Genomic DNA, 27,716 nt, shown 5'->3' with positions numbered 1-27,716 from the left:
GTACCAGACTGAGGCCTGAATGCTTGCTTCTAACTCTCTGCACTTTTGCGCTAGCTGAGATCAGCTCCCTTGGACACTCCTGAGAAGTAAATGTTGTTAGTGATGGAGATTTTCCCCTGGAGTGGGACCAACTTTTCCTGTCAGTCCCCCCAGCTTCTTGGCCTTCAGCTCATGATGCAAAGCTTAGCTCTTGAGTCTGGTCTGAGGGTCTGGAGGATTTTTCCAGCTTGTGGGTTGGTGGTTATTAGTGCTGCCCAGAATGACCAGAACAGGTTGCTGGTTTGTTTCTGATATTACGTAACACGCTGTCAGAGGCCATGGGAATGGGTATGTGATGAATCACAACAGAGCCTAGGAGTCCAAGCCCCTGCATGCCAGGTGCTGTCTGAACAGAGGACAAAAAGACAGACCCCATCTTCAAGGGCTAATGATAGATAATTGCATTCAAAATACAAGGATGAGTGAGAGGACTGGAAACCTGCTCCTAGAGGAAGCAGAATCTTTGGGATAGATCAGAGGACACAGGTTAAGCATGTGGGTTGTGTTCCTGGTTCTGCCACTTTCTTGATGACCTTCGATACGTTTCTTTGTGCTAAGTTTCTCTAGCTATGGAATGTGAAGAATGATCATTAGAGCTGAGTAATTCATAATTAGCAGAGAGGAAAGCTGGACAGTGGTCAGTGTCTTGCTTAGGATTTAGGAGGCTTATGTTCAAGTCTCACTTGTACCTCAGCTTCCTGTGTAACTTTGGGCAAATCATAAAGGCCAGGCCTACAGTAGGAGGACTATGGGGGTGAAGCTAGACCAGTATCCCTTACTGGCAAAGTGCTCATGCTGTGGATGCAGCTTATAGTGGCAAGTGTGCTCGTGGCAGGTTTCAGCTAGAAAACGGGCAGGTTGGCTGGTTTAACTTAGGGATGTGAATGTATAACTGTGTAAATGGCTAACCAATAAGTCTGGGTTTATTGGTTAATGTTCACAGTTGCATATAGGCTCCTGCTCTGCTCTTGGGGAGCCACTGATGCCCTGTGCTGCCGCCTCTGATACAGAGGCAGCAATGCAGGGTGGCAGCCATTGAACACAGGGAGCCGACTTAAAACATGTCTCCCCATGTGCACCAGCTCCTGGGGAGCTGGCTGCGGGTGCGTGTGACCATGTAACTACTGATTTTTTTTCAACTGTTACACATTTACATAATTACCCACATTTTAACATCCCAGCTACGTCTAGACTGGCATGATTTTCTGCAAATGCTTTTAACGGAAAAGTTTTCCATTAAAAGCATTTGCGGAAAAGAGCGTCTAGATTGGCATGGATGCTTTTCCGCAAAAGCACTTTTGCGCAAAAGCGTCCGTGCCAATCTAGACGCGCTTTTGCGCAAAAAAGCCCCAATCGCCATTTTTGCGATCGGGGATTTTTTGCGCAAAACAAATCTGAGCTGTCTACACTGGCCCTTTTGGGCAAAAGCTTTTGCGCAAAAGGACTTTTGCCCGAATGAGAACAGCATAGTATTTCCGCAAGAAGCACTGATTTCTTACATGAGATTGTCAGTGTTCTTGCAGAAATTCAAGCGGCCAGTGTAGACAGCAGCTGCTTTTGCAGAAAAACTTGCCAGTCTAGACGCAGCCCCCTGTGTCTATACTAGGGGCTTCTGCCAGCATGGCTATGTTGGTCAGAGATGGGCCTGTCAATGGGCTGTGGGGACAAAGGGGGAAATTACCAGCAATATAAAAGGGCCCGGGGGCTTCGGTCACTGCAGCAGTAGCTCTGCTGAAAAGTGTCTCTTGATTGAAAGATGCTTTTGATATGGCCCATGCAGGTTCTGGGGCAGAGTTACTTGGCTCTGGAACCTGCATGCCACATATAAAAAGTGTCTTTCAATCATGAGATGCTGGTCATTTCCCCAGAGTTGGCAGGTTGGGGCTGGGGAAGGGAGGGGCTGTGGCTGGGGCTAGCCAGCCCAGGACTCCTCTGGCAGGAGCAGGAAGTGCTTGGGGTTTCTCCGGGCATGTGGCCCTGGCTGAGGGAGGGGGACAGAGGGGCTATTGATTTTCTGATTCGGGGCCCCAAATTGCTATTGGTGGGCCTGATCAGAGATCACACTTCTTCATGCCATAGAGTGCTGGCAAAGGTCTGTAATGTAGGCATGGTCTTGGCCTCTCTGGGCCTAATTTCCAATCCTGCAAAATGGGATTAAAAGCGCTGCCCTGTTTCACTGGGGTGTTGGGAGGATAAATACATTGCCAATTGTGAGGTGTACCTAACATAGATAGCAAATGATGTATTTGATAGAGATAGCTTCTCCCCCCCCCTCCTCCTCCAGATTGTTATTTGACTATCTCTTCGGCTGAAGTTTTAAACTGTGGACAAGTGGTTCTGGTTACTAAGCATGCACAGCAGCTTTTTTGCTGTGTGTAATTCTGCATACTGAGTAGCATTTCTACTAAGCTCAGTCTTTCGGCTGTGTGTGTGAGGGTCAGCAGAAGAGAGAACATGGAAGATGTAGGGCAGTGGTTCTTGAACAGTGCTCTATGGCCCGCTGACCATCTGCACAGGTTTTGTTGGTGGTATGTAGGGAACTTCTCTTATGGAGTGGTCTGCAGAGCTGGAATAGTGGGGATGGTCTCTGCTGGCAGAGAGTTGGGTTTGGATGGGGCCCCAAAAGTCTTGGAGACTTTCCTTCTTCAGAACTGTTTGGCACCATTCAACATTTCAGAGCTAGACACTGGCCATATTTTACCCTCTCCCTTGCAGTGATAGTGTCAGCCTTCAGTTTATAGTCAGTGAAATCTGATTTTGCTCTGTTCTAAGGATTGTGCATTTCTGAAGATGCATTATCTAGTTCCATCCATTAGCTTTCCTCCATTTTACTCTGCTCCTCTCTTAATGAGGGATTAATGCGTTGTCTGCCTGGTTTCCAAGTCATAATGGGAGAGTGGAAAATGATGTACGTATTTGATGAGGTAGCAAAACTTGGTGTTAATCTTAGGGAGGCTGTTATTAAAATGATGCGGCAAAGAGAATCTCTCTCTGCTTCAGAAATCCATAATGGCTGAGGAGCTGATGAGATGTAACAATGGGAAGAAGAGAAGGGTTTATCCATAATAGTCTAGGAACTCAGAATAGCCAAGGAGCTCATAAACCTTTCATTGACTTTACAAACATGAGGGATGAGAATTGTGGGGAGAGGGGTTGGCCTGGGAATGTCCCTATAAATCATGTTCAATAGCTGCACAGGCTAGGTGCTTTCTCTGCAGCCTGGGCAGCTATTGAACATTTTGTCTTGGAGAGCCCAGATCCCCCTCAACAGAAGAGATGGGAAAGAAGAGCATAGTAATTTACTGTGAAATCATCCTCCATGCACAGGAGTGGGGATAAAGAAGGTAAACACACTTTCACTCTAGTTTATACGGAACCTGTGCGATTTTAGTTTACAATAAATATCCTTATTCATGCACCTCACTTCCTGCAGATTGCTCAATAAAATGCCAGAGGGTAGCTAACTATGCCAGCCTCCTTGTGGGGGTGCATTGGGGAAAGGATTGGGGCTCATAGGAAGAGCAGCAGCTGGAGGGCGAGCAATGCACATTTCTCTCTTTAGAGCTGCATTTCCTTCCTCCTGTCTTTCTGATGGTAAAAGGACCTGATCCAAATCCTGAAGTGAGTGGAAATGCTCCCACTGATTGCAGCTGCCTTTGGGTCAGGCGCAAAGGGAGAGGCGCTGGTATACAGACGAGAGGACAGGGGAGAAGCATCCTGAGGGTTTAGATGGGCAAAGCTATTGGGGAAAGGAGGAAATTTGGGGATTTCTAGGCTTACAAGCAGGTTCTTGTCCTTTTCCCCCCAAGTAGCTGCATTTCTTCCCCTGCCAGGACTCTGACCCTGCTTGATCTCTCAGAGTTTTGAGCGTGCATCTCTGTGCCAGCTCATTAGCAGTGTGCAGGGGCAAAAGGTGAAACCAATCTGAGTGCAGTCCAGTGAGACAACAAAGGCTTCCGGTGAGGGCAGCAGGAGAGAAGTGTGCTAGGTGCTTCATGGGCTCATTTCTAGAGGTGCTGAGTACCTGCTGTCCCATTGACTTGGACTGGAGTTGGGGGCCCCCAGCCCAATTGGCTAGACATGGACATGCCCCCCAGTGAGAGGAAAACCTCTCTTCACACTGAATTCCTTTACCCAGTGCTCCTTTCCAGTTTATCTCCTGCCCCATAAAAAGTGCCCCCCATTGCCACACCCAGCATCCCTCCCTAGTGCCCCTTCAAGGGCACTCCAAGTTCCCGCATGCCATGTCCATTTCCAGGTTTGTCTCTGAGAGAGACAATGAACTCTCGTTCTTAGAGCGGGCATCTGCGAATCCAGAAGTCCAGGTTCTATTCCTAGTTCTTCGCCTGGCTCCCTTAGGCAGGTCCACTTACCGCTCTCTGCCTCAGTTTCTCCATATGCCCGTTGTAGAGCACTGTGAGCTCTGCTGGATGAAAGGGGCCGTCAATGGACAAACCATTTGTTACTCCACCCATTGTGAAACTGCTAGGGCTGGAAAAGGGTGGCGCTTTCATAACCCACACACCTGCTGGGTGTGGGTCACTGTCCCATCTAGAGTCTCTCACAGAGAGAATGAGTCTGCTCTGAAGCATTAGCTCAGGGTCAGCTGGCTTTTAGCTCATGTGGTAGAGGCTCATGCACTACACTCCAGAGGTCCCAGGTTCAATTCTACCTGTTGATGTTACACTTTCTCCACTGAATTGATGTGCAATGGACACTGTAGACCAGTATTTCTCAGCCTTTTTGATATTAGGACCTAACTTGCTACCTTCTTAAGTTGTGTCAGGGAGATCTCAGGGACTGATGCCAGTCCAAAGACCACTCATTGAGAAACACTGGTAGAGATCACCATCGAGGAGACAGATTCCAGCTGAGGGTGCCTATGCCTTTAAATAAATAAGAAGCCTGTCACTTTTCCCATTGCGGTTCAGCTGTACAATAGACACTGCACCCACCCTGGAGGAGAATGGAAAGGTACCTGGAGCAAGGAAAAGTTCCGTCAAATCCTGGTCTCACTAGAATTTACTTTTAGGCCCAAGATGTTCTGCTTTAAACCTCAGTGTTATATGAAGGTCCGGAAGCAGTCAGATCCTGGAGATGAGAATAAAACAGCTTTTCATATGGTATCTTTCTACTGGCATCTGTTTCTACTGGCAGATGGATGACGTGCTGACCGCATGGTGAAACCAAAGCTCTCGATGTAGCAAGGAAAGTCTGCGTGCCAATGTGTTTCATCCTAACATTTAAGAACTTTTCTCTAGAGCCAGGAGTTCACTCCCCGGCACTCCTTGTATAGACACTGCGTATAAAAGGCTGGCTGTTGCCAGCAGTACTAAGAATAGGCCTGAGAGCCCTGTAATGTCTCTCATTGCGCAGAAGAGCCAGGACCCAGCAGTGATCAATATAAAGAGGGGGTTTCTATATTTTACAGCTGGACACAGACATGGTTTTCTCTGGCTTTCTAGCTCCCCAACTGACTTTCAGCCTGTGCTGCCTTCCTCAGATGGTCTTGAGCAGCCACGGCACGGACAGCTGACAGCACAACAAACCTCAGATCTTTTAAGATAGGCCACCAAATGCAAACACGTGTTAGTTACTAAAGACCTGAGAGTAGTTGCAGCCAGTGACCTCATGCCGACAGGCTCTTTATACCCATTACTACCCTCTGTGTCCATCTCAGTATCTTGTATGAAGCTCTGACCATGCCCGATAATGAGAGAGGACAGTTTTACCAGTAGGTGGAACTGAGATCACAACATGAGGATATATTTCTCCAGGTAGACATGAATGCTGTGTTGTCTGGACCAAGCTGGATGTCTCAGAGGGTGGGTGGGTGGGTAGGTGGGTGATGGTAACAAGCAAGGGCAGGAATTTAATTCAGGGAGAATGGTATAAATGATAGCCATGGGGGCAGGTATTAAAAGCAGGAAACCCCGGTGAAATGAGGGATGCGGGAGATTTAATAGGATGTAGTGGTGCTGTAGCCCACTCCGGCAGGGAAAGAGTTACAGACAAGCCAGTGAAGGCTTGCTCAACCCTGGCCAATCAGGGCAGGGAGCAGTCAGCCAATCAGGGGCAGGCTGGCCCCTATAAAAGGCTGTTGGGCTGAGAGGCACTCACTCTTACTCTAGCTAGGAAGGGAGTAGGAGCTCCTGCAGAGAACAGTGCTGTACAGACTCAGAGGTGCTGGAATGAATTTTCAGCATGTTATCTCCCAGGCTATGGCCTGGATACAAGGGGCAAGAAGGTGCAAGGGTTATAGGGAAGTGGCCCAGGGAAAGGGTCCCTGGACTGGGGCCCAGAGTAGTGGGTGGGCCTGGGTCCGCTCTTCCCCCTGGCACCACACCTAGCCACATTGAAGCATAGCCTATATAGACTGCAGCTTGTCCATAAGGCTGCAGTTGGCTGCTCAGACAGGTATAAAGACTTTTGATCCCTCTAGAAGAGAACAAGAACAGAGTGGTGGGCACTGAAGAGGACACTGCAGTCCAGGGAGCAACAGGGACATGCTGGAAAGTAGAACAGACAACAGGCAAGTCATGACTAGAAGTACCAGCAGGAAGCGAGTCAACCCCATTACCCAGGGGCTATGGGAGGAATGAGTAGAGACTAAAAGGTCCTGGGAAAAAAAGCGTGTGGATGAGTCTTTCATAATCTGGGAACAGCGTTATTGGCAGGACAGTGCTTAAAGTGGGTCTCTCAGCGAACTTGCTTGATTTAAAAAAAAAAAAAAAAAAAAAAAAGCAGTTTTGCTGAGTCTGCGACTCCAGCTAGCCTCCCCACATGAAGCTCTGGAATCGGGGTGTTTGTTGCTATGGGTGCAGACAGGGCTGTGGAGCCAAAGCTCAGACTCCTGGTCAATAAAATATTTTGCTGTCTGTCTGGAAAAGTGATGGGCAACCTGCAGACCAAGGGCAACCTGCGGCCCATTAGGGTTCCATACAATACGGCTCACGAGACATTTTGTTTGCTCTTGCCTATGGACAGGATTGCCAGATTCTGTGGGTTTTTGTCGGTGTAGTCTTTCTTCTACCAGTATTACTAGAGTGAAATGCATGTAAAGCAAGGGCCCGTGAAGCGAGGTGCAAGCTGATTGCACACAACATTCTAAGAGCCGTGCTCTTTCTGTGGATCCAATCAAAGTGCTGCTACGGGTCAGTTGGCACTCCCTGCAAGTGCGGTTAGTAAAAGTAACCTAGCCAGGGAGACCGTCTTGGTTATGACATTCTTGCAGTCTATGGAGATGGAGGGCCACTCATGCGGCCCTCTCACGAGGGATGTCAATGAGTAGTCGACTAGATGATTAACTGTTAACTCTGTATCAGAAGCACCACGGTGGGGGAAGCAGAAGCCGGTGCTGGGGGTAGCAGGCTTAAAAGCTGGTCTCTCCAACCTCCCCCCAAATGCTAGCTCCACAGTGCCACCTGTCCCTCTATCAGAGGCAGCAGTGGGCAGCGGGTTGCAGGGGAGGCTGCCATGAGGCACTTGGGCCCACCACAGGCAGAGCAGCAGCCCCTGTCCATGGGGGAGGGTGTGTGTGTGTCCAAGCTCCTTCTGGACAGAAGCTGCACTGCGGGATGCAGAGCAGTGTCTGTCTGTGGGGAGTTCGGACCCCCTGTGGACAGGGGCTGCTGCTACTCTGCGCTGTTGCCTCTGTATCAGAAGCAGCAGCATGGAGTGGCAGGGGGCTCTCTGGGAGTGGGGCCAGGAGTGCGCTGATTGTCAGCCCCGTCCCCAAGGACTAGAAATAGTCATGTAACAAGATTTTATGCTATTACGTGACTATTCAAATACCCGATATTTAACATCCCTACCACTCGCTAGCCTCGATTGTCCCTCACTGACCTAGAAGCTTTGCCAAGTATGAAATATAATTGCTTTCTACTGCACATTTAATTTGCAACTATCTACAACATGTATTTATCATCCACGGAGACTTGTTTGCCGAAGGTGCAGCTGCAAAATGTAATAGCTGCTAGATGTAGCTAGTAAGGATAGTTACTATGCTGCTGAGGTCAGCTTCTAAACAAAGCTGCAGGGAGTGTATGCACACACACAAACTAAATAAGGTAGTGAGTATTCATCCATTGGTGTGATTTTGCTTCAGCTACTCTCACAGCTCCAGTGAGTAGTCCCATTGAAGTGAAAGGAAAGATGGTACTACATCAAGCTCGTGGGACCTGTCTCTTTGTGTTCACTTTCTATGAACATTTACACACAATCAAATCTTACAGAATGGAGAGCTGTTTTAATTTCACTTTCTGTGTGCATGCATATCAGAGTCAATCAGGGAACCAAAACAATACCAGATGACAGGTTGTAACTAAGCAACTCAACTCAACTCAACTAGCAAGCAGTATGGAGGATGAAATCAAACAATATTTTTGCTGAATATTTTCAGATAATCCATTCATGAGAATTTGCCCTGTACACAGATAGGAGGCAAAGCTTGTTGGGTAAATAGCTTGCTAAGAATTATATGGATTGTAAACTCTTTGGAGGCAGGGATCACATTTTTCTTGAGTTTGTACAGCACCTACCACAACGAGACCCCAACTACTACTGAAGCCTCTAGGTGCTACTACAACACACACAATGAGTCCCACTTAATATTAAGGCTGTGTCTACATTGGCAAGATTTTGCGCAAAAGCAGGTGCTTTTGTGCAAAATCTTGCCACCTGTCTATACTGACTGCGAGTACTTGTGCAAGAACACTGACGTTCTAATGTATAAAATCAGTGCTTCTTGCACAAATACTGACGCTCCCACTCAGGGATAAGCCCTCTTGCGCAACTGTTCTTGCACAAGAGGCCAGTGTAGACAGGCAACGGTAATTTCTTGCGCAAGAAAGCCCGATGGCTAAAATGGCAATTGGAGCTTTCTTGTGCAAGAGAGTGTCTTCACTGGCACGGATCCTTTTGTGCAAAAGCACATTTCTTGCACAAAGGCACATGCCAGTGTAGATGCTCTCTTGCGCAAATACTTTAACACAAAAACTCTTGCGTTAAAAGTATTTGCGCAAAATCTTGCCAATATAGACGTAGCCTAAGAGTGTACTTATAAAAACCTCAGAAATGACTACCAACTGAACATGAGCAATGTCAACGATGACTTACAGCCTGGAATACAATCTTCCTTCTAACGTTTTCCACCCATGTGCAGAATACATTTTGTTGTGTGCATTGAGGCAGGTGCAGAGGTGCACCACCACTAGAAACACATGCTGCTGGCTGTGGGCGCTCTGCTAATCAGCTGGGCAGCATTTGAATCTTTCCTTGGCTGCCACCCAAGCACTCAGTTTATAGGAAACACTGCTGGAATTGTATGGGTTATGGATGTCTCTACACCTCACAAGAAAGAGTTAAGATAGTTACAAGCGCCAGCACTTGACCTGATTATTAACAGTTTATTAAAACTTCATTTTATGAACTATTGGTTGATGTATCTTAATATACAGTGTGACTATAATAGTGATCTTTTAATAGACTATAATAGTGATCAGTTCTAATACAAATGCACATTTTAAAATCATGGTGGCTCTTTGGAGAGAGAAAAATAAAGGCTGGAAGGGTCCATTAGGTCATCTAGTCTGAGCTCCTGTACATCACAGGCCATTAAACCCCTATATTAAACCCAGAGACTCTAGTCTCAGAGAGGTAGCTGTAAAAACTTAAACAGCGAATGGTCCTGCAGTACCTTAGAGACTAACAAAAAATGTAGATGGCATCATGAGCTTTCTTGAGCACAACTCACTTCTTCAGATGATTGAAGCAAGGGGTCCAGAGGTACCAATACATAGCAGAAAAAGAGGGAATGGGGAGGGAAAGAAAAGGAAGAAAAAATCTTGTGTCCGTGCTAGATGAGGTTAATAGAGGGGGCTGCAAGTGCCTGGTACGAAGCTTTTGATGTCATTAGGGTATTGAATGTAGCGGCCCATCCAGTTCAGGTCTTTATTCAAACCTTGATTAAAGGTGTCAAATTTGTAAATGAAGGCAAGTTCCACAGCTTCTCTCTCTAGCTGGTTATTGAAATTGATTTGTAATAGTATTGTCACCTTCAGATGCATTACTGAGTGCCTGGGCAAGTTAAAATGTTCCCCAATAGGTTTCTGTGTGTTACCCTTTCAAATATCTGATTTGTGTCCATTAATTCTTTGTTGTAGAGACCATCCAGTTTGGCCAATGTACATGGCAGAGGGGCATTGCTGGCACTTAATGGCATATATCACATTAGTGGATGTGCAATTGTGTGAGCCTCTGATGTGGTGGCTTATGTGGTTAAGTCCTGTGGGGATGTCGCTTGCATAGATGTATGGACAGAGTTGGCACTGATGTTTATTGCAGGGGTGGGTTCCTGGATGAGTATGTTGGAGGTGCTGCATCACTGCTGGAAAGAATTTGTTTCAGGTTAGGGGGTTATCTGGAAGCAAGGATTGGCCTGCCTCCCAAGGCTAGCCGTGTTAGTCTGTAACTTTGAAAACAAGGAGTCCTGTGGTACCTTAGGGTACGTTTAGATTACATGACTCCGTCGATGGAGCCATGTAGCTTTGTTTACTGGGAATAGGAAAATGAAGCAGCGATTTAAATAATCGCCGCTTCATTTAAATTTAAATGGCTGCCACACTGTGCCGATCAGCTGTTTGTTGGCTCAGAGCGCTAGTCTGGACGCTCTGCAGTCGACATCAAAGGCATTTGTTGACCTCTCCGGTATGCCTCGTGGGATGAGGTTTACCGGGGAGGTCAACAAATGCCTTTGATGTCAACCGCGGAGCGTCCAGACTAGTGCGCTGAGCTGACAAACAGCTGATCGGCATAGCGCGGCAGCCATTTAAATGTAAAAGAAGCATCAATTATTTAAATCGCCACTTCATTTTCCTATGCTGGGTAGCCTAATCTACATGCCTCTGTCGCCAGAGGCATGTAGTCTAGACATACCCTTAGAGACTACCATATAAAATATATATAGTATCATGAGCTTTTGTGGGCAAACCCCACTTTAGATAAGCTTGAATGACAAAAAGGGGGACTCAGAATTTAAAACAGAAAAGGAAGGGCAAGAAATAAATAGTACCTGTCAATTGTAGTGTCTGTGCTAATGAAGCTAATTGAGCAGGCTGAAAGTGTCCCAAACTAAAGGCTTTGTTTAACTGCAGCTTATGTCAGCAGAGTTTGTCACTCAGAGGTGTGAATAACCCCTCCAAATTACCAAAACTATGTCAGTGGAAGAGGTAGTTATATTATGCTGATGGGAGAGCTTTCTCCTGTCTGCCTAGAACAGTGGTCCGTAACCCGTGGGTTGTGACCCCCAAGTGGGTCGTGGATGTCTTCCTGGGGACTGCCAATGGCCAGGCCCAGCCCCTGGCTCCCTGGATCTAAGCGCTGCTCTGCTCAAATTATCTTGGGGGTTGCAAGACGAGTATATGGGGGTCGTGGCTGAAAAAAGGTTGCGCATCACTGGCCTAGAATATCTCCACCAGACATGCTGCTACAATGTGGTAGGACATGCCCTTAGATTAAAGCATTTCAGACCTCCGGAGACTAAATTGTGAACCTCAGGCCAAGGACAATAGTGACCAAGTTGCCACCAAAGACTGAGGCCCCTGTAATGGCAGAGAACTGACTAGGTGAGACATTACCACATGATTTCAGCAAGTAAATCATGCCCCAGGCTACAGAAGGAGAAAACCTCACTAATATGGCCTGGGGGAAAATTCCTTCCTGATTACAGGTGGAGTGATCACTATGACCCTGACCATGTGGGCAAGACACACCAGAGAGGATTCAGCACAAGGGTCACTAGTCTGTCCTGTATCCCAACTGTGGCTGTCTGAAGCATCAGAGAATGGAGGAGAAAGAGCCCCAGACTACATCTAGCCAGTTGTGCACCAGGGGAAAAATTCCTTCCTATCCCCGCCAGGTTACCCACTGAAGCATGAGATTTAATTATAGTTATTGTCATAATGCAGAGCTGCAAGACTTAGGAGCATGCTGAGGGCAACCAAATGCCAGCTCAGCGCTAAGGCATTCAACCAAAATGTGACGTACTGACTGACTCTGCCTTCACCAGTCTCTGTTGCTTGATACAAGGATGGGATTTCCCAAGCCAGTTAAATGACATTTGTCACGTCTCCCCCATGCTTTATGAAAATTGGCTAATGGATGCCAGGGTGCTGAGACCTTGTGGCTGAGCCTTCCCAGAGCTGAACTGGTCCAGCATCTGTGTTACTTTGCAAGGGGCAGGTAACCCCAACTCTGTGCCATGTCTGGGGGACAGCAGAGGATCTGGCCCAACAAGACAGGGTGGTAGGGAGCTGCAGAGGGCAGGAAGGCAGTGTCAGTAGCATGATCAGCTCACCAGAGGGCAACCCCAAGGGGACTTTGATTCAAATCATGACAATATGGACAATATAGACACCTTCAAGGAATGAACTTTGGGGCCAGATTCATGCCAAAACATGAAGTTGCACCAGGGATGGATTTTGTCCTCCTCCGAGTCCCAGGTGCTATCACTCCCCCTGAGGAAGGGCTGTCATCTCTAAGCCTTGATCTACACTAGGGTGTTATTTTGAAATAACCCCCCTCAGGTCGAATTTATAGCAAGGCATCCTCGCTACCAAGCCCGTTATTTCAAAATATCGGGCCACTTATTTTGAAATCTGTACTCCTGCTTTCCATGGGGAATAATGCAAATTTTGAAATAATTATTTTAAAACAGCATTAGCAGGCACGCTCCAGTGCCGCTATTTTGAAATAACTACTCCCCAGAATAATTCGAACCAATTACTCCTCAGTGCTTCCTGGGGGTCTAAGTTGAGGTAGCACTTCCACATTAACGGGGCCTGCCTCGGACTAATTTCAAGGCTTCCCAGTAGTGGGGACACGCTATTTCAATTTTGTAAAATTGAGAATTAAGACAAATCTTGTTATTTCGAAATTTCCTAGTGTAGACATGCCCTCACTTCTCTTGAAAGCAGGGTCATGTCTACATCTTGGCTGCGTCTAGACTGGTAAGTTTTTCCGCAAAAGCAATTGCTTTTGCAGAAAAACTTGCCAGCTGTCTACACTGGCCGCTTGAATTTCCACAAGAACACTGACTTCCTACTGTCTGAAATCAGTGCTTCTTGCGGAAATGCTATGCTGCTCCCGTTTGGGCAAAAGCCCTCTTGCGCAAATGCTTTTGCGCAAGAGGGCCAATGTAGACAACGCAGTATTGTTTTGTACAAAAAAGCCCCAATTGCAAAAATGGCAATCGGGGCTTTCTTGTGCAAAACTGAGTCTAGATTGGCACGGACGCTTTTCTGCAAAAAGTTTTTTTTGCGGAAAAGCGTCCGTGCCTATCTAGACGCTCTTTTCCACAAATGCTTTTAATGGAAAAGTTTTCCATTAAAAGCATTTGCGGAAAATCATGCCAGTCTAGACGTAGCCCTTGGGTATTACCGTACTCCTCAACTGTCAGCCCGCGACAGTGACGGCTGCAGTATCATTCTCTGATTTCTTGATAACACAGTATAATGACTAGCTGCATTCCCATATCATTGACACGGAGCATTACTGATTATGATGATTAATGGGTTTAATTTACTTAGAAAGAATAATGTGCAATAATTCTGTTGTCAAAGCTGAAAATCTGGAGTTCCCGCTTGGTATCTTGTCAACACTGTTTCTAGCCCTTTTGTGTTGAGCAGCAGTCACTCCAACATTATATCCTAAACACATTAGAAGAGGGGCAGCTTCAGGAATTTCCCCATCCATTAGCACAGCGGTTCCCAACCTTTTTCATACAGGGGACTGGCAAACCCATTCACAAACTTTTGGTGGACCAGTAACATTTTATTTGCATAATCACTATGCAAATAATGAATACGCAAATAAAAAATTACCGATCTGCCAAAAGCCCAGCCTTCAGTGCCAGCCCTAACCCCTAGAGCCCCTTACCTCTCCACTACCCCCAGTGCTACCCCAGAGTCCCCTGCACCAAACCCCCCAGTGCCAGCCACTGACTCCAGGGTCCCCTGCACCCACCCCCCAGTGCCAGCCTCCCACCCTCAGAGCCCCTCAGTGCCAGTCCATCCCAAACTCCTCAGTGCCAGTCCCCTTCCCCTTAGAGCCCCCAGTACCAGCCTCCTGTTTCCAGAGCCCCCTTGCATCCAATCCTCCCAGAACCTCCCCCAGTGCCAGCCCCCAATATTAGCCCCCTCCCCAGAGCGTCCCAGTGCCAACCCTGCCTCCATAGGCTCCCCCCACTACTGGCCCCACTCCTGGAGTCCCCCCAGTGCCTGTCCACCCCCCCACCTAGCCATGCACTGCTGCCCGCATCATGGTGACTCTGGGGGCCGGGGCGGGTGTACACTGCCGAGTGCCTCCCTTCCCACTGTGGCTATTGGGAGAGGTGTCCTGCCGTGCCTCTCAGCCAACCAGTGCCAGGAAGGGGCAGGGTCTCCTCCCAGCTGCAGAAGAGCAATTCCCTGTGCATGGAGCGGTTCCACACAACCCTCCCCCCACGCAGGGAAGCGCTCTTCTGCGACCGGGAGGAGACCCTGCCCCTCCCTGCCACTGGTTGGCTGAGAGGCGGGGCCGAACGTGCCTCTCGGAACAGCTGCGGCGAGAATGGTGTACTCCAGGCCCGGTAGCCAGAGGTCTGTGGCCTGGCGGTTGGGAACCACTGCATTAACAAACCTGACTCACTGCTGGAGGGGCAGCTATGTCTCCTGAGAACACTTGGGTTTTGCCTCCGCCATTAAAATGGCTGGATTTTTTTTCTCCCTTAGTAATATTTTCTTTGATGGTATTTTCATAAAGGTCTCATTTTAAAACAAAGCCAAATAGATGCGCTGTGCCTATGAGAGAGACAGTGAGATCTGCTCTTACTCCCTTTACAAAGAATGTCTAATGAATATAAATGGGATTCTTGACTGAGTCTGCTTGGCACAGATGGGCCCTGTGGTTTCCAGAGTTGTTGCCACAGCACATGCTGCACAGTTTCACCACCTAGGGCCTCTCTATGGCTTGGCCTGGCATAAGCAGTGATGGGAGAACCTACTGACTGCGTTGCAGTTCTGTCTGCATGTCAATTTGTGAGCATTTGTTACTCGTGTTGTCATCAGATTGGCGCCCATGTTGTGCTAGGATTGTAAAATACAATCCCTATTCTGATCTGTTTGTGCTCTGTGCCCTCAGGCAAACCTGGCTTTCCCAGAGATTCCCCACCTGCCTTGTTCTCTCAGGCTGTACCCCTTCTGCGTCCAGAAAGTAGAGAAGCTGACCAGCCAAAGCCTTACGTTACATCTCTGTGTCCCAGGCTTTTATGCTTCAAAGTTAAATTGACCTAGCAATGGTGCTGAGAGGTGTAAGTTCACACTCCTGAGAACCTTATTCTGTGTATTCCTTCCTCTAGTTCCTTTCCCTGTTCTCTCTCCAGCATCCTCAGTCCCTCTTTGAGGGAGGGACTGGGTCTGTGCTTGCTAAATAAAACAGTATGGACTCCCTCTGGCACCTGTAGTGCTGCAAAAATATTAATGATTTAATTAATCTGTGGGTCAGTGAATATCACCGCTCATGTATAGGAGGGGAAACTGTGTGGCTCATAAATTTGCATAAGGTCTCTAGCAAATCCAGGAATAAAACTCAAGTCTCCACCTTAATCACTGAACCACACTGTCTCCTTCCTCTAACGCCTCCCTGCTCTGGTGCTAGATAGCACAGTTGTGCTGTTCTTTCACCAGTTAAGTCGCTAACTAGAACAGCAATCCCTGGCCTGCTTCATCTAATGGAAAGAGCTTCTCAGCTGTTCTAGATGGATGGAGTCAGAGAGCTCTAGATTATTTAGGCAGGAGCTGTTAGGATGACTGATATTTTTAGAGCCAAATCTAATTCCCATTAAGCCAATGAAAGATGTATTAGACTCCAGGGCTGTGTCTATACTGGCGTGATCTTGCGCCAGAGCTATGCAAATGAGGCTCAGTGTGGAATATCGCTGAGCCTCATTTGCATAACTAATGAGCCGCCATTTTTGCGGAAGAGGCTCTTGCGCAAGACGGAGCTGTCTACACTGCCCCTTCTTGCACAAGAAAAACCCTCTTGCGCAAGAAGGGGCAGTGCAGACAGCTCCATCTTGTGCAAGAGCCTCTTCCACAAAAATGGTGGCTCATTAGTTATGCAAATGAGGCGTGGCAATATTCCACGCTGAGCCTCATTTGCATAGCTCTGGCGCAAGGTCGCGCCAGTATAGACACAGCCCTGCTGTGTTGCCAGATCCTGGCTGGGTAAGGTGCTACATGATTTTAAATTGGGTATGTTAGGTTATGTCTACTCTGGGAAGGTTTGGCTGCCAAAGTCATCAAAAGTAAAACCTGATCAAACCGTTTTTTCTGCCTCCCATTGTTGACATTTCATAGCCACTTTACTAGCTCCCTGTTGACAGAGCAAAGCAATGTGGGTAAGCATCCCACAGTGCAGTGGTGTGGGATGGCAGAGCTGATCCCTGTGCTTCTTGGGATTCCTTTGTAGCTCTTGGAGCTCTCCATACTGAGGAACATCAAAGCAGCATAGCAGTCTTTCCAGTCCTCCCCCGCAGCAGCTATCAGCCTACTGCTGTGTTTGTAGTGCATGGCAGAATAGAAACATTCCAATGATTTTCCCTTTGTTCCCCAAATGGAGCAGCTCACTCAGCTGTCAGATACTTCCTTGAGCTTTGAAAGGGGAGGGGTGCAGGCCTGCAAGTCAGCAGAGATCACAAAATACTGAGCACAGCTATCAGGACAGGCATTGTGGGATACTGATGCAAGCCAGTTCTCTCAACAAAACAAACAGCAGAGTCCACGCTAGCTCTTTGTCGACAATAAAGGGAGGGGAAAAGGCAAAAGTCTCTCGGGACTGGGTGTTTTTTCCGACAAAAGTTGCAGTACAAATGCTCTCACTGTTTTGTCAACAAAAGGCAGGTTTTGGTGACAGAATGTGCCAGTGTAGACAAGCCCTTACTCTTGCCTTCCTGTCTTAACAGACTTATAAGTGTTGCAGGATCTACAGAGGCAGCAGCTACAAAGTGGCTGTGGATCACCTGAAGGGCAAGATAAATTATCTAATCTACAATGCATGGGGGACAGTGGGGGAGACTGGGTCTTCTGGAAATGGAGGCTATTACTCCTGCTATGACTGATTAATAACTGGACTCCAGGCAATCCTGACATTGCACTAACCAAGTTGTTCACAGCCTGTCTAGACTGCACTGCTGCAATGCTCTTGGTCTTGCAAAACAGCCTCTGTGCTCTGTATGTAAGAGAGGCAGGAGCATAGGAGTCTGGCTGTGCTAGACTATGGTGCTGCCCTGCACTGATTGCCTTCTCCATGCTCTTAGTCCCATGTCCAGGTCCAATCTTGTTTAAATCTTCGGTGGGGCTTTGAAGCTGCTCGAGCTCACCTGGAGACGGGCTGCTGAAACTCACAGCCCCTTGTTCTAGGGGACTTGGCTGTTTGCAGCACATTCCTCTCTAGTTCCTCTCCCTGCTTTTGAATGACCGTATGATTCCTACCCACGTGGTAAGAGCCGACCCTCGCTCCATTGTTCTATTGGACAGTCTAACTCATCACAGCTCTTCCTTCCCCCCTCAAGTCCAATTCTAACCATTTTGGGGGGCCTCGGAAAGGCCTTTAATGTGTGACACCCCCCGTCTGCAAGGTCCAAGGTTCAGTGAATTGTTTCCTTTTCATCCTTCCTCTGGTGGGGAGGAACAGGCAGATTGGCAGCATGCCTAGAACTCATGGGTTTTTCCGCAGGGGTCCAAAGTTTCTTGTGTCAAGTCCTGTCAGCACAAGCAGCAGGTGGGCCTAGGACATGAGTGGCAAGCAGCCTTTTCCTGATGACGCGGGACCCTGCTGTCTGCAGGTTTGGGGCCTTTAACATTAGGAATTGCTGGTGTAAGCAGGTGCAGGTCCCTCTGAAGTGAATGGCCTCAGGTGAAAATTTCATCTCCGTAGCCAGCCTCACAGTTAATTCTAGCCAAGCCCTGGCCTGCGTTTCTTTCTGAAACACATCTGGAGACCCAGCTGTTTTAGGAAGCTTTCCAGTGCAAGAACATCTTCCACTCCTATTGATTCCTTGGCGATACAGACAGTCAGCACCTGGTGGGATGTGCACCCCTCTGGGCAGGGATCCTGGTGTTTGTTCAACTGGTGTTACCCATTGCACGGCGCTCTATGCATGCGTACGGCGCTGTCCTAAAACACCGCAAATATTTTCTATTACTGTCTGCTTCCCAGCTCTCACACCCTTATAACTTCGTGAAAATACCACTTTTGGGGTGGAAGTTTTCTAGGCAGTTTGAGCAAAATACGTGCAGCTGTGTTTGAGCTGTGGGAGTGTGGAAAAAAAATACTTTCCAATTGAAAAGTAGAGAGAGGATCAAAGGAGGAGTCATTAGAATAGGGCCACAGCAGAAGCAACCAAAGTTTAAAACTTGGCATGGATGCAGTCCACAGGAATGTGTCTGTGGTTCTGATCCCACTCTCTTTGAAGTAAGCCGAACGGATCTCATTGTTTTCAAATACAAATGTATCATGAGTGGACAGCTAGTGAACAGAATGCTCATATGAGATAGGGTGGCCTCGTGGCAAGCACAGATCTGTGGGTTTTAAAAGACTTGGGTTCTGTTCTTAGGTCAGTTTGTGATTGTGGGAAAGTCATTTAACATCTCAGATCCCCACCTGTGAAGCAGGGATAATGATCCTTCCTTTCTCCCACTCTTTTTTTAGGTGCTCATCTAGACTACGCCAGAGTGTTGAAAGAGGATAGGCAAATTCTGTGGGAATTTGCATATCTTCTTCTGATCTCACTTTCGAAAGCGTTGTGTTGCGATTTCCTGGGCAGAAAAAGAGGCTGTATTCGAAGCATACGTAAATTTAGCAGGAACTCTCTCTCTGAATCCCTTGCATCCACATTCTCTTGCTCCATTGAATCAGTTAATAGAGGAGGCATTTTTTGCAGGCTTGCTGGAAGATTTTAATGACCTGTGTACCTTTCTTCTATAATGGCTCAAGGTTTGCTCCATCAAGCTCTTCGCCTCATTGCAGGAAACAGACAAACTAACTGACATCCATCCACTCGACTGATCACAGTGATTTTATTTACTTTTTGTACTTGACCGGATTGATCATGGCATTGGCCTCTGCAGCTTGGGCTCTGCACCTGCCTGCTTGACTGAGGCAGTGCGTCCATCCCTCTGCCATCATGGCTTGTGTCTGGATGGAGGGTAGCGTGGAAAGAATTTGCAATGCGGGTAGCTGAGTGCTGCGGGCAGCATCTCAGAGAGAATCTTGAAAACCAAAGGCCAGATTTATCCCAGTGTTACTCTCTGCGCTCTTGCCTCTCCTGTTGTCACTTACGCCAGTGCAAATTGGGTGTGAGATGCTACCAGTCAGAATAAAACATTTGACATCCACTTGGCAAGGGGGATGAGACAAGGTGCAGAGCAGAGGAGAATCAAGCCTGACAAAGTGCAGGCGCAATGCCCCAGCCTCTCAAGCACTCTACTGAGAGAAAGCAGAGTAATTATATTTTCATTGATTGTAAGGTCAGGATGGAGTATCGAATCATCTAGCCTGACCTGCCGCGTGTCACGGTCCGTCGCCTTCCACCCAGATACCCCTCTATTAAGCCCAAAGGTTTTAGTAAGACTGAAGCATTTCAGCCCTCAGGAGGTGAACCTGTGTCGCTGGGAGTGACAGGAAAGTGCCAGGGGCCACCAGCTCCAAGGCTCTTGCAATGGCAGGGAATTGATTTGGTGAGACGTGAGCAGGTGAATCCACCTGGTGCTGCAGGGAAGGTGATAAACCCCAAGGCCTCTGCCAATCTGCCCACTGGGAAAATTCTTTCCTGGCTCCAAATCTGGTGACCCGCATGTGGGCAAGGCCTGCCAGCCGGGCATCTGGAGAGTGGATTCTCTGTTCCTTTTCAGGGCACTGGTCCATACGGCCTGCACCCTGTCTCCAGCTGTGGTCTCTCTCTGACACTTTAGAGCAGAGTTCTCAAACTCTCAGCCTATGGGCCGTCTGTGGCCCAAGCAGTCTCACAATCCAGCCTGTGTATGGCTGCTGGCATGTGAGTCTCTATGGCTCTGTGTGTGGGGGGGTGTCTGTACCTTTCCTCCAAGCCCAGCTCTGTCTCCCACCCCCCCGCTGTGCACTCTCCCCTCATTGCCTCATTACACCCTTTCTCTTAAGCCCCCTCACCCAAGCGACACGAGCTGGGAAGTGACTGGGGGGCCTGACGTGGGGAGGCAGCAGCAGGGGCTGGGCCCTTCTGCATTCACCATGATGAAGCGGAGCGACGCAGCAGCCTCTGCTCCCTTTGGCTCTGCCGCCATCTCCAGGGACAGCTTGATGGTTCTGCTTCACCGCCAGAAGCCGCTCTATCCCCGCCGTGCTGCCAGTGGTGGCGGCAGAGGTTCTGGGCAGGGGAAGGGTTTAAATCACCTGAGCCAGCAGGGCGGGCCAGGGGACCTGTGTGGGGGAGCACACAGAGACACCCCACCTGCCCAGAGCTCTGCCAGAGGGAGTTGCCCACTGGCTTGCTAGGAGGATTTGAGGACTGGCACTGGCCTTAAAGTAAATGGAGTTTGAGAGGAAGGTGGAAAAAACCACCCCTGAATCCATCTGAGCAGCTGTGCTTTGGAGGAAACAGATCACTTCTGACCCCTGCAGGTGGCTAACTGAAGCCCTGAGATTTTAGTATAGTCATTGTCTTTCTGGCAGCGCTGCAAGTGCTCTGAGCGTGCGTAGGGCAGAGAAGGCAATCCTCTTCTCCCTGTGGCTGAGGAAGGAAGGGAATGAACTGGGAACCCACGGAGTCTGTGACTCTAAAGCCAGATGGGACGTCCACACCCAGGCTGCGCACACGTCATAATATCTCCCACAAGATGGAAAGAAATCTAATCTCCTTGTCAGGACTCCTAGGCTATGTCTACACTGGCGCCTTCTTGTGCAAAAACATCTTGCGCAAGGGTTCTTGTGCAAGAAGTCTTGTGCAAGAACACGTCCATACTGCCAAGTGCGAGCTGTGCTTTTGCGCAAGAGCATCCATGGCAGTGTGAAAGCGGCGAGGAGTCCTGTGGCACCTTATAGACTAACTGAAGTGTTGGAGCATAAGCTTTCGTGGGCAAAGACCCACTTCGTCAGATGCATGTACCCCTCTGACACCTGGCAGTGTGGACTCTCTCTTGCGCAAGAAATCCCTGCTGTGCATCCACACTGCCCTCTTGCACAAGAGCTCCTGTGCAAGAGGGCTTACATCTGTTAGAAAAGAGCATAGCTCCTGCGCAAGACGCCCTCTCTCACCACGCCGTACTGTAAATTTCCTTGCACAAGAGCTGGCGGGCAGTGTGGACGCTCTGCGGGTTCTTGCGCAAGAACAGCCGTACTTGCGCAAGAAGCCTCGAGTGTAGACGTAGCACTAATGGTGGTGAGTCCCCCACCTCCCCGGAGAACTGTGCCAATGCTTAATTGATCTTGCAGCTAGGAATTTGCATCTTATTTCAAGGTTGAATTTATCTAACTTCAACTTCCACCCTTTGGCTCTGGCTGTGCTTTAGTCAGCAAGCTGGATGAGCACCCTGCTCTCAGCTCTCTTTCTATTCAATCACCAACCGTGAATGACAGCTGCCTGGGGAAAGCAACGTCCTCTATTTGCCCCAGCAGCAAGAGCAGGTTGGGCAGCAGAAGTAACGAGACACTGTTACTGTGTCTGGCAGATGAAATCTTGGGGCACATGCACACAGCAATGAGACCCGTGGCATGGCCACAGCTGGCCCAAGTCAACGGACTTGGTTTGTGGGACTCAGGAGATGGGAGGCTAAAATTGCTGGACTTAATCCCAGGCTCTGAGACTCCATAATTGGGGGGCCATGTCGGAAACTGGGCCCATCTCCAGCCCGAATGTCTATGTGGCAATTGTCTAGCCCTGTAGCTTGAGCTGAAGGCAGGTGCAGAGGCTCCCTCGGGGTGGAGAGCAGTGTTGCAAGTGCTGGGAACAACGTGCAGGGGAGGCTGGTGAGATGACTCTCTAAGGGATAATTAGTGGATATTTCCATGGGAATCAACAAGAGTGGTGTGGGGTGGAGCAATGGTTCTCAGGGTGTGGTCTGCGACCACTTTGCAGGTGGGCTGTGGCTCGGGGCTAGCTCCCCATAGTGGGAAGCCTGCTCTGGTGCTCCAATCTCCCCTCCTCCCCTGTGAGGTTGGAGCCGCAGCGCTGGCTTCCTGCTGAGGGCGAGCCAAGAGCCTTGCAGGCCAGATCAGCTCACAGGGGGATATGGCAGCACAGGAAATTGCTTACCTGGAGGCTTACCCTGCTGCTCCCATTGGCCAGAATCACAGCCAATGGGAGCAGTGGGGACATGGTGCCTGGGAGTGGTGGGGTATGCAGAGCCAGGTAAATGCCCTCCCCCATCCCTTTCATGCCCAGACCCCACATCCTATCCCCCTAATGCACCCTCCCTCCCAGACCCCTCTCATCCTGCTCCTGCACTCATTTTGTCGTCATGGGTGGTTGGCTGGTGGTCGTGGAAAGGTTTGCATTGAGTGGGGTGGGCTGCGAGCCAAAAAGTTTGAGAACCAATGGAGAGGAGGATACAGCCACACATCCTGTTACCCAACCCAGGGACGCTGGATGCCTTGAGCACAGCAGGGCCTGTTTGTACTGACATGCTGTTGATCTGAAAATTGCTGTGTCTTGGAAAGTCAGAGCAAAGGTTGGTAATTGAATCTAGCAGGCGCAGGAGCTCGCCTTGGGGGCTGATTTGTATTCCGTTATGGTGCAAAGTGCTTAAGAAAAAACTTATTAATTTCCCCTTCCACAAAGAGCAGGAGTGCGACAGTAATCACAGTATCAAGTCATAATAATAAAAAAAAAACTTCATTGAAAATAGCTGTTAAGACTCCGGAGGGTTCAGCAGGGAAAGATTGTATTAAGATAAAGTAGATTATAACACCAGCGGACATTAAAGGTTGTCATTGTATGGTAAATCACATCAGGAAGTCACAAAAGCTGCTCTTTACACAGTCAGGGATGAAATGCTCTGATATAGCCCCTGATTTATATTCTGCTCCCAAGCACCTCCTCCTCTCCCTGTCTTCCCCGCAGACAGGTAGATGTGGGGAGGGAGGAAGGAGGAGACTTGCTAGGCAGGTTGGGTTTCTGAGCTGTGGTTTAAAGGGGTAGGAGTATGAGCGCCAGGTAGCACTGTCTCATTCCACTTCTTCAGGGTGCTGAGGCTCTCTGCACACTTACTGCTTTGATGATGCCGGACTAGAAGCCTCCCCACTACTGGGCTCTCCTGGACTCTGCACTAAGGACGTAAAAGACTAGTCAACTATCCGATAAGCATTTGCTTATCGATAGTATTTTGAATAGTCGATATCCCCTCTCCCCCCTTTGCTGCCTCTGTGATCAGCTATGCTGCCTCCATGGATCAGCTGTGCAGCAGCTGCCCCTTTAAAAAGCCACCTCCATGCATTTCAAAGGGGCAGCTGCTATGGAGCCCAGAGTCAGCTGGGGACTTCCCAGCTGACCCGGGGCTCCCCGCGATATTTCCCCAGAACCCGGGATCAGCTTGGGACTCCCCAGCTTACCTCGGGTTCCTAGCAGCATGCAGCATAGCATGGAGCCCGGGGTCAGCAGGGTACTGTGAGTCCCCCGCTGACTCTAGCTTCCATGGCTTTGAAATGCACAAGAGCCCCTGCTGGGGACTCTTGTGCATTTCAAAGCAGGCACGCCGAGTGCAGCCCAGAGTAAGGGGAACTTCCTGCTGGTCCTGGGTTGTGCGTGGTGTTCCACATTCCTCCCACTGGGGCTCTTGTACATTTCAGAGGAGGAATGCGGAAGTGCCTATCGACTAGTCGACAGAAATTCCATCGACTTGTCAATTAACCGCATTTTAACATCCTTACTCTGCACAGCAGTGATCTGATCAGGATTTGCATAGCCCACGTGCCTTCCACCCTCTCAGCCAGGCCACACTCCATCCCCATGACCAATGCCACCAGCATGGCTTCCCCGGCCACCAAAACCATCTTGCTGCCCCTACTGTGTGGGCACTTGCCACCCCCAAACCAACCCCAGTGGAAACCAACAGCTCCCCTCCACAACATCCTCTCCTGGGGAAGCTCCCACAGCTCAATTGCTGCCTTCCGAAAGGTTTAACCAGCCCAGCTACCCAAGCCCTGCTCCAAACTCTGTTGCCAAACTCCAGGGCAAAGCCCTAATTCATTAAACCCCTGTGTTTGTTTCCTTGGCCGATCACACAGTGATCTAGCTCAAGGAAAGCTCAATAATGGCAATGCTGGCACCACGGCCAGCCCGAGCCCTTTTGGTGCCCTGGGCCCGGGTGCACGGTGCTACCCCCGGGCGTACAGCGCATGCGCGGGCCAGCCATGGCCCCCGGGGCACACAGTGCATGAATGGCCCAGCCAGCGCTGCTGGTGCACGTGCCAGGCCCTGTACAGCCCCACGGCCATGGGAGGAAGGGCGCCGCTGGCCAGCGCCGCGGAGTCAGCGCTGTGGGAGCCGGGCGCACCCCTTACAGCTGCCATCAGGCGCACCCCATCGGTTGGCAACCTGGGCAGCTGCCTGGCTCGCCCGTGCCTCTGTCCGGCCCTGGATGGCACATGTTTTTGCAAGGGGTGGGGCACAAGCCAGTCCCATCTCCATCCCCCATGTGCCAACACCTCGCTGTTTACCCTCGCAGCTTGTTTTCCTGCTGGATGGCCGTGCCCCGACTGACAGCGGCATGGGGGCTGAGCAAAGAGCTGGGAGAGAGGAATCCTGTGTGCCACTCCCAGCTCTGAGTTGGATCCACCTAGGCCTCGGTGCCTCTGTTGAGTGACGCTAACACTGTGTGACTGGTCCTCTCAAGGAGGGGGTGGGGGAACTTGTGAAGTTGAGTTAATGCCTCTTTGGAAGAGATCTAGCTAAGAACTGCCCATGGTCCTGAATCTGACCCTGTGTACTCTACTCATTAGCAAGGAACTGGTGGTGTTGGGGCTACGAGTGTGTAAAAGAGGACGGATGAGAGACTTTGTTGAGCTCTGGGGGCAGCGAGTTCTGGGCCCTCTGAAAGGGGCGGGGTCTTGGGTGCATGGCAGCCCTACACAGCAGAGCTAAACACAAAATAAGCAACGCAACTTAAACTACACAATTAGGCTACATCTACACTGGCACCCTTTTCTGGAAATGCTTAAAACGGAACAGTTTTCCATTATAAGTATTTCTGGAAAAAGCGCGTCTACATTGGCAGGATGCTTTTCCGGAAAAGCACTTTTTCCGGAAAAGTGTCCATGGCCAATGTAGACGCACTTTTCCGGAAAAAAGCCCCGATCGTCATTTTCGCGATCGGGGCTTTTTTGCGGAAAAGACTACTGTGCTGTCTACACTGGCCCTTTTCCAGAACAGTTTTTCCGGAAAAGGACTTTTGCCCGAACGGGAGCAGCATAGTTTTTCTGGAAAACACTGACAATTTTACAGTAGATCGTCATTGCTTTTCCGGAAAAGCAAGTGGCCAGTGTAGACAGCTAGCAAGTTATTCCGGAAAAGCACCTGCTTTTCTGGAATAAGTGTCCAGTGTAGACACAGCCCTTGTGTGTAGATGTGAACTGTAGTATTTCGGAATAACATCAGTTATTCCAAAATAACGCTACTGTGTAGACATAGCCAGAGCGGGCTGGCCATAAAGCTAAGGCTGGTTAAAAGAAGTGCAGCAGGACTTCGCTATTGGTTTTAGGTCCTTTTTGAAATGTACAGCATTGAGAAGGCTGTCAAGCTCTGCTCTTGGCCAATTCTAAATTTCCTGTTTCTAGGCTTTTCTGACTTCTTTGGTGTTATTCTAGCTATCACTGCATGGACTCCTTTGGAGCACCCCCTCATTTAGCCTGGGGTCTTTGGCATCAGAATTAGGCTGTCTGTGTGTGAGGGCCAGCAAGGGGCAGTTTCTGACCAGCAAAGAATGTGGTGCCCCTCCTAGACAACTGCACCGAACCTACAGGGTAATAAGAGAACGCAGCAGTGGCATGAAAAGGGAACTTTGTGGTGACTGAGAAAGCAGTGCAATGATATGAGGAACTCCTGGGTGGGACTTGAGTGCATATTCCTAAGAGGTCAGTGCAAGCGTGTCTGTGAGCTGCACAATTAAAAAAGAACCCCACTGCACAAATGCATCTGTGCATATTTTCTCTCCGTCAGCAGGGAGGGGAGCAGGGCAGCTACGACTGGGTATTGTCTCACTCATCACAAAATCAAAATCCCTGACTGATATGACTGGGGAAGGGTGATGGTCTCGCATGTCTTCCTGCATAGACCCAGGGTTATTTTGGGAAAGCAGGCCGAGCCTTGATTCCACTGAAGCTGAGTGGGAAAAACAAACAGACATCTCCACTGCAGGCAAAATGGGCAGCCAAAAGCAATAGTCACATTTTTTTGTGGTTTTACCTCCCTACAAATGGCCATTTTTTTTGTCTTCGGGTCCAATTTTCTGTGCAGACAAAAGGCTGTTTTTATAGCACCCTCTCCAAGAGGCATTGGATCATCAAGAGCCATACAGAGCAGGGACGGGGGCCAACGCCTATGAAATGCACGCTTTTGTTAGAGAGGTCCCTTTTTGCCATTGGAGCTAGCGATGAATGTGCTTGCTCATGGACAAGGCCAAATGTTGCCTGGGGTGGCATTCATGAATGCCTGCTAAACTCTCACGCTCATGGGACTCTCTCTGTCTTCTGTGTAGATCTGCTGCCTAAGGAAAACTGTGTCACTTCTCCCAGCGCTTGACACTCTGAACTCTTTAAAGCCAGTGTAAAGAGCCACAGAGCCGCTTTCATTAGTGCCCCTGGATTTTATGAGCCTGAGAAGTGAAAGGAAGGCATATTAAGTGTAATAGACTTTTGCTGAGATGGATGTTAGTGCGAGTGAAGTAACTAAGCCAAGCTGTTTCGCTAGCTAATATGCACATTTAGGAAACAATTTGAGTGTGTGAAAACATTTTAAAGGAATGCTAATTTCAAGCTGGAGAGAAAAATGTACACAAAGAGAATAGAAAAACAAGGGCCGAGAATCCAGCAGGCAGGAACTCAAATGAGTCATTTCTTCTGTTTAGATTGCTGTGACATGGACAGGCCCATACCCATACATGCCCAGGCATGCTCTGTCAAGTATATTACATCTGTGTCCAGCTGTGTTTGTGATATTTCACCAAAAGATATCGTGGGATGTATGTACAGGAAACATGTTCAGAGTTACGCAATAGATGGAATATTGGCTTCTACAACCAGCGGAGGTAAAACTTGTTCCATGATGAGGCAACCACAATGTAGATCTCAGCTCGGATTCAATCTAAATTGAGAACAATGGACATCTGTCATCCCAGCCGAGAGTTTATAGTCTGGAGCAGATGCAGACTTGATTTGATAAAGACAAAGGTCTAGGACTGTGAAAGACGGAAAGAGGGCACAAATGTTATGCATGATGGAGGAGACATTCTGCTAGCAAGAGTATCTTATGACAAGTGGATTCCTCCCAACTGGGCTGGGCACATGCTGTAAGGGCTGAGAAGTAGAGAGTGAAAACATGTAAAAGAAATGCTAATTGCACGCTGGAGAGGAAAAAACCATGCACATGGAGAATGGAAAAGCAAGGGCTGAGC

This window comes from Pelodiscus sinensis, chromosome 23, assembly GCF_049634645.1.
Source record: "Pelodiscus sinensis isolate JC-2024 chromosome 23, ASM4963464v1, whole genome shotgun sequence".
NCBI classification, from domain to species: Eukaryota; Metazoa; Chordata; order Testudines; family Trionychidae; genus Pelodiscus; species Pelodiscus sinensis.
This window is presented reverse-complemented; position numbering follows the sequence as displayed.